General features: G+C 40.5%; 1 non-coding gene across 1 annotated transcript; it reads left to right on the top strand.

The window, feature by feature from the left end:
• The first annotated feature begins 278 nt into the window (after window positions 1–278).
• LOC112251877 lies at window positions 279–333 on the top strand. Its single transcript, XR_002953746.1, has one exon. It is a non-coding gene; the product is annotated as a U7 small nuclear RNA (small nuclear RNA).
• Window positions 334–6,960: the final 6,627 nt, after the last annotated feature.

Raw genomic sequence — 6,960 nt, 5'->3', positions numbered from 1 at the left:
CTGTAGTATACTGTATAATAATATTCTACACACATTAGTATCCCTTAATCATATGTAGTACTTATTATAAAATGTTGTAGTATTCTGTAGAATACGACATAATACTGCAGTATTATCCCCAAACAGAAACATTGCCCATCCCCCTCCTCCATATCGCAATTTACGCAATTTACGAAAAACCTACATGACTAGACTATATTGTGTTCCTTAGAGTATATAGAAGAGCAGAAGCATTAACTATCCAGTCAGACCTCAGTCCTACCAACCTAATGGAGATGGAGAATTTGCTCTTTTAGTATTTCTCCAGTAGGTTTCCTGAGGGAGATAGCCTCCACTTCCATGTCAAAGATAATAAAACAAAAACACTATAGTTAATACTACAGTAATGTCTCCATAAACACTACAGTAAATACTACAGTATACTACAATTCACAAAAACACATTAATTACTCTAGTATACCCTTAATACTACAGTTATTTTACTACCGTATTTATACTACAGTAAATATTACAGTATAGTCTGCAAAAACACTACAGTGAACGTTAAATTAAAATCAGCAAAAGCACTGCAGAGAATACTGTAGTATTTGTGCCATAGTATACTATGACCCACTGCACACATTTAGCTCCAACATGGAGATCATACAGGGCAGAACGCTGCAGCTGTACTTTGCATTAGATCATGGGTTACTTGTCTTTCCTCTACGTTTCAAACTTCCTACAGGGGAGGGCAGTGAGACATGACAGCTCAGGCCACACTGGTTTCTAAACGTAATGTAATTTGGTCAAGTAATGAGCGTACCACAGGAAGTTGGTGGCACCTTAATTGGGGAGGACTAGCTCATGGTAATGGCTAGGGCGGAAGGAGTGGAATGGTATTAAATACATCAAACACATGGTTTTCATGTGTTTGATGCCATTCCATTAGCTCCGCTCCAGACATTATTATGAGCCGTCCTCCAATCAGCAGCCTCCACTGGAGAGAACTCACATAAAAAAATACTAAAGTTTACTATAGAATACTACAGTACTTACTATAGAATTCTGTAGTAAACGGTAGTATACTGTAGAATATTATACTACACACTGTAGTATCCCTCAATCAGGTGTAGTACTTAGTATAGAATTTTGTGTTATACCATAGAATATTATAGTACATAATTCAGTATTATCCACAATAAAGAAAACCTGCAAAAACATGATTTTTTTTCTACAGTAAATACTACAGTATTTTATTTTCATATACCCTGCTACCCCAACCCCGGCCAACAGCTCCGCACCCCCTGCAGCTACTTGCCCAAGCCTCACCAGCTTCTCCTTCACCCAAATCCAGATAGCAGATGTTCTGAAAGAGCTGCAAAACCTGGACCCGTACAAATCAGCTGGGCTTGACAATCTGGCACCCTCTCTTTCTAAAATTATCCGCCGCCATTGTTGCAACCCCTATTACCAGTCTGTTCAACCTCTCTTTCGATCCCTAAAGATTGGAAAGCTGCCGCGGTCATCCCCCTCTTCAAAAGGGGGTGACACTCTAGACCCAAACTGTTATAGACCTATATCCATCCTTCCCTGCCTTTCTAAAGTCTTCGAATGCCAAGTTAACAAACAGATCACTGACCATTTCGAATCCCACCGTACCTTCTGCGCTGTGCAATCCGGTTTCCGAGCTGGTCACGGTGCACCTCAGCCACGCTCAAGGTACTAAAACGATATCATAACCGCCATCAATAAAAGAAGGTACTGTTCAGCCATCTTCATTGACCTGGCCAAGGCTTTCGACTCTGTCAATCACCGTATTCTTATTGGCAGACACAACAGCCTTGGTTTCTCAAATGACTGCCTCACTTGGTTCACCAACTACTTCTCAGACAGAGTTCAATGTGTCAAATAGGAGGGCCTGTTGTCCGGACCTCTGGCAGTCTCTATGGGGGTACCACAGGGTTCCATTCTCGGGCCGACTCTTTTCTCTGTATATATCAATGATGTCGCTCTTGCTGCGGGTGATTCCTTGATACACCTTTACGCAGACGACACCATTCTGTATAGATCTGGTCCTTCTTTGAACACTGTGTTAACAAATCTCCAAACGAGCTTCAATGCCATACAACACTCCTTCCGTGGCCTCCAACTGCTCTTAAACGCTAGTAAAACTAAATGCATGCTTTTCAACCGATTGCTGCCCGCACATGCCCGCCCGACTAGCATCACCACTCTGGACGGTTCTGACTTAGAATATGTGGACAACTACAAATACCTAGGTGTCTGGCTAGACTGTAAACTCTCCTTCCAAACTCATATTAAACATCTCCAATCTAAAATTCAATCTAGAATCGGCTTCCTATTTCGCAACAAAGCCTCCTTCACTTACGCTGCTAAACATACCCTCGTAAAACTGACTATCCTACCGATCCTCGACTTCGGCAATGTCATCTACAAAATAGCTTCCAATACTCTACTCAGCAAACTGGATGCAGTCTATCACAGTGCCATCCGTTTTGTCACCAAAGACCGTATACCACCCACCACTGCAACCTGTATGGTCTCGTCGGCTGGCCCTTGCTACATATTTGTCGCCAGACCCACTGGCTCCAGGTCATCTAAGTATTTGCTAGGTAAAGCTCCACCTTATCTCAGCTCACTGGTCACCATAACAACACCCACCCGTGGCATGTGCTCCAGCAGGTATATCTCACTGGTCATCACCAAAGCTAACACCACCTTTGGCCGCCTTTCCTTCCAGTTCTTTGCTGCCAATGACTGGAACGAATTGCAAAAATCGCTGAAGTTAGAGACATATCTCCCTCACTAACTTCAAACATCAGTTATCTGAGCAGCTTACCAATTGCTATTTGGTTTCAGGTCCGCACTTTTGGGGGGGTACTGTCACACCCTGACCATAGAGAGACATTGTTTCTCTATGGTGAAGTAGGTCAGGGCGTGACTGGGGGGTATTCTAGTTTATTATTTCTATGTGGGGTTCTAGGTTATTATTTCTTTGTTGGTGATTTGTATGATTCCCAATTAGAGGCAGCTGGTAATCGTTGTCTCGAATTGGGGATCATATTTAAGTAGCTGTTTTTCCCTCCTGTGTTTGTGGGATATTGTTTATGTGTAGTTGCATGTTAGCACTCCATTGTCATCATGTTTCGTTTAGTCTTTATTGTTTGTTGTGTGGTTCCCTTATTTCTAATAAAAGATGTGGAACCCAGATCATGCTGCACGTTGGTCCGAGTATGCTTCCAACAATTGTGACAAATATATTTACAACTTTTTTTTTTACTACAATATTTATACTGTAAATACTACTTCAGTAAAGTCCTCAAAAACACTACAGTATTTCTTCATGTGGGTAGGGTTGAATTTTTCAAATTGATTACCTCAGAGCAATCAGAGCGGCGCTCCTGATTCTGTTAACTTTGATTTGCAGTACAGAAGCTGTTTTCTCAATCATAATCTGGGATAATTTATTTTTGGGCAATGCAAATATAAACAACAGTTTTAGAAGGACACGGGTGTTCAAACCCTTCCCCAACACTTCTTATTTTTTGGGAGTTACTGCATCCCTCACGGCCAGCCATCAAAAAAAGATCCTACATATCTGCATATTTAGATATTCATATTCTAACAATTTCAATATTCATGTGGTATTACTTTCATAACTGTTCTTGATGCCAGACTGACAACTCACAAAAGCATTATTTTGGCTACAAGTCTGCTGCTATATGAGAATACACGGAATGAAAAGGTTGGAGGACGTCGAGTCAATCCAGAAACTAGCTAAATTATTAATGAATCAACGCGCCCAACTTCTTTGTTTCCTGAGAGGAGACCCTCCAACAGCCACACAAAGCCCCTGCTTATGAATGAGCAGTGAGAACTGCCCTATTTTCCCTGGAATGCTAGGGATGGATTTATTGACTTGCTCCCTAAACTGTGAATCACTTCATTAAACTAGACCTTTGGGACTCTGAGGGGGTTCACTTATAAGTCTATTAAGAGAGCAGTTCTAATACATATAACTAACAGCATTGACATCTTTATTCTAGCTTTTCGTACTGTATGAGGTGTGTTCCCCTTTTTTTACAGTATGTTTCAGCTGTTTTCATTAAGAAATAGCTATGTATTTCCCTAGACACTCAGAATAGCTGTTATGAAGAGCAGAATAAGTGCAACACTGCATGGCCTCTCCATCGGAAATGCAACTTCCTTAAACACCCCATAAAATACACATTCCCCTCCCTTTCTAGCCATGTGTGTGAAGCCAACAGACAGGCCTCATGGTAGTCCCTGAGACCATTTATTCAATGATTAAATAAAGCTCTCTGTCTGCTTAATTAAAAAAAGACATGCTAATACATATGTGCGTGGAGAGAATAGAAGCATTATGCCTCAAATATCTTTCGTCAAAAGATTCCTTATATATTTTTTTACAAGTAATTGAAGCAGCACGTTTTCCCCCGAGTACACCATTGCAAAACAAACAATTATTGTTATTTGAGTCTGCAACATGTTTGAGCCATACACATACTCTACTTTTGAGCCAGAGCCATACATGTACTGTAGTAAGTGTTATGTGTACTGTAGGAAGTCATATCTTAATTTCACAATGGGATTATATGTTAGAGCAAGTCATTGGAGGGGGAACCGTGTTAGAAACGTACATCACTTGAAAAGTAGATAGTCAAGTTATGGCATTTTTATTGCAAGGAGAGCGAGTGAGTGAGTGAGTGAGTGAGTGAGTGAGTGAGTGAGTGAGTGAGTGAGTGAGTGAGTGAGTGAGTGAGTGAGTGAGTGAGTCAGTGCATGTAGTGATCTTTCTATTTTAACCACAATCTTATCAGAACTCTGGGTGGGGGAGATATGACGGGCTAAATCTCAGGTGCCAGCATTTCTAGAACAATAGATGATTTGAATGGGAAATGATAACACAATGTGCTGTTTTCTGTTTTAGCCTAAATATGTGCCAACGGGGATTTCCAGAGGCTAGTGATTCAGCATCTAATGCCTTCAGCTGGCAGTGTTTTGCCTACTGTATTGTAAATAACAATGTCACCACATGCATGTGTCACTATCTCTTACACGCACATCAACTACACACAGCACACACACAGAGCCACACAGTTTTGGTTTGAAATACCAATCTTGTTTGAATTCATAATCGTCGAGGCATTGCTGTGTTGAAATTAAATGTATGATACATCTTTCTTATCCCTTCACATTACTCCAACACGTGTGATGTCAGCATACAAAAGCAAAGAGGGAACTCAGCCTGTATCCACAACTCCAGGTCTCGTTAAAGCCCCTGCGATAACTCTCCTGCCCTCCACTACGACATAAATCTCTGCTTATCTCAGCCCCTGAACAGCAGGCTTTCTCTAAATATCTGCTTTATATTAAGTCACAGCCTTTAAAAAGGAGAACAAAGACTTGTTCAGCGTATAAATAATGCCCAGGGTGAAGCCTTGAGCAGATTTACACTGCTAGACTGGGGGGAAGGGATTACCTCTGCCACTCCTCCGCTAGGCCCTAGCCCAGCACTGACCGGCTCTCTCTGTCCAGTTAGACAGATGGCCTAGGGCCACATAGGGCCAGGCCTGGATCCGGAATGTCTGAGTTCACAGGGTCACCACAGAACCTTCACCCCACATAATCAGGGTCCAGTGATTAACGTCCATTACTCCCCTTTCCCAACAGACACAGCTCAAAACGTAAAGAAAATATTTTGAGCACAGATTATGGCTGTGTTCTATTGAGATTGAAGCATAGTAGGCTTAGTTACCCTTTTGTTTGTTTGAACCAAATGTTTTTGTTGACTCTCACAACTATTTATAGCAGCAGGCGTCTTTAAGGAATGTCTTGGGAATTATGATCAATACCCAGCGTTCAAGCAAAACTCAATATTCAATATTTTGTTTCGTTTTCTACTCAGTTTAAGCTTCACATGAAATTCCAACCTAAGCATAAAGATAATAACCAACAGTTTAAAAATTGGTTGCGTTTCACAGTCACCCATTTGTAATTACATGTTTTAAATGTCCAATGCTTTCAGATATTTCTTACAGTATAGTATTGCAATAGCTCATTTAGAAAGAAAACAACCTGTGAATGTGTTTCTTAATTTGGTGGTTTCTTCCTGGGCAGTATTACTTTCATCATTAAGTCCTCAAACATTTGACCGCAGTCTGTATTGTTCAGCATATGTAACCCATGAGCATAGTTTTTTTTATTACACATGCTTTTGCAGCATAGGGAGATTGTCTTTAACATATTCCCTCTCATCTTTATGGATCGTGAGAAGGAACCCAAGAGCAGTCTTAGTGTAAACATTTGTGATGGTCATCTGAACCTGCACAGCATCTTCTATTACAGTTGGAGATCAGATTACTGTACATTCAATAACGATTTTGCTCAATAATTCTGCTAGTACAGACTTACAGAAATTTGAGTCAGATGACCTCAGCAGTTTGCAATATTCTGTAAAGAAATGAATAATGATATCCAACTTGTATAAATGAACTACTCCATTTATGGACTTTGGTATTGTCCTTAAACAACCTTAGAGGGTAGGGTGTGTTTTTGTTGTGTGTCTATGGTCAGTATTTCATGTTAACATTTGTATCACACTATATACTTATACCAATCCTAGACCAATGATTGTTTTATATTTAGATCTTGGCTTGAGTTAATATATGTATGTTTTATTAAAAGACGGCAGACATGGTCTGAAAACATCTGTTTCTAGTATGCGTTACCAAAACCTGTCCCTCCAGGTTAAACATTTGATCTTTGTATCTGGGCTGTTAGCCTCTCCTGGGACTAGGGTTAGAGTGAGATTAAAGTAGGTTATAGTTTCTCCACAGCGCTTAGTTTACTGAGTCCATACTCTGAGTTAATAATCTGCGTTGGAGAGGAGAGTTCCTCGGTGAATTAATGTAATGGACAGTAACAATATAATCTCAA

The sequence above is a fragment of the Oncorhynchus tshawytscha genome, linkage group LG30 (assembly GCF_018296145.1).
Source record: "Oncorhynchus tshawytscha isolate Ot180627B linkage group LG30, Otsh_v2.0, whole genome shotgun sequence".
Taxonomy (NCBI): domain Eukaryota; kingdom Metazoa; phylum Chordata; class Actinopteri; order Salmoniformes; family Salmonidae; genus Oncorhynchus; species Oncorhynchus tshawytscha.
Note: the sequence above shows the minus strand (reverse complement) of the source record. Positions and strands in the feature narration are given on the sequence as shown.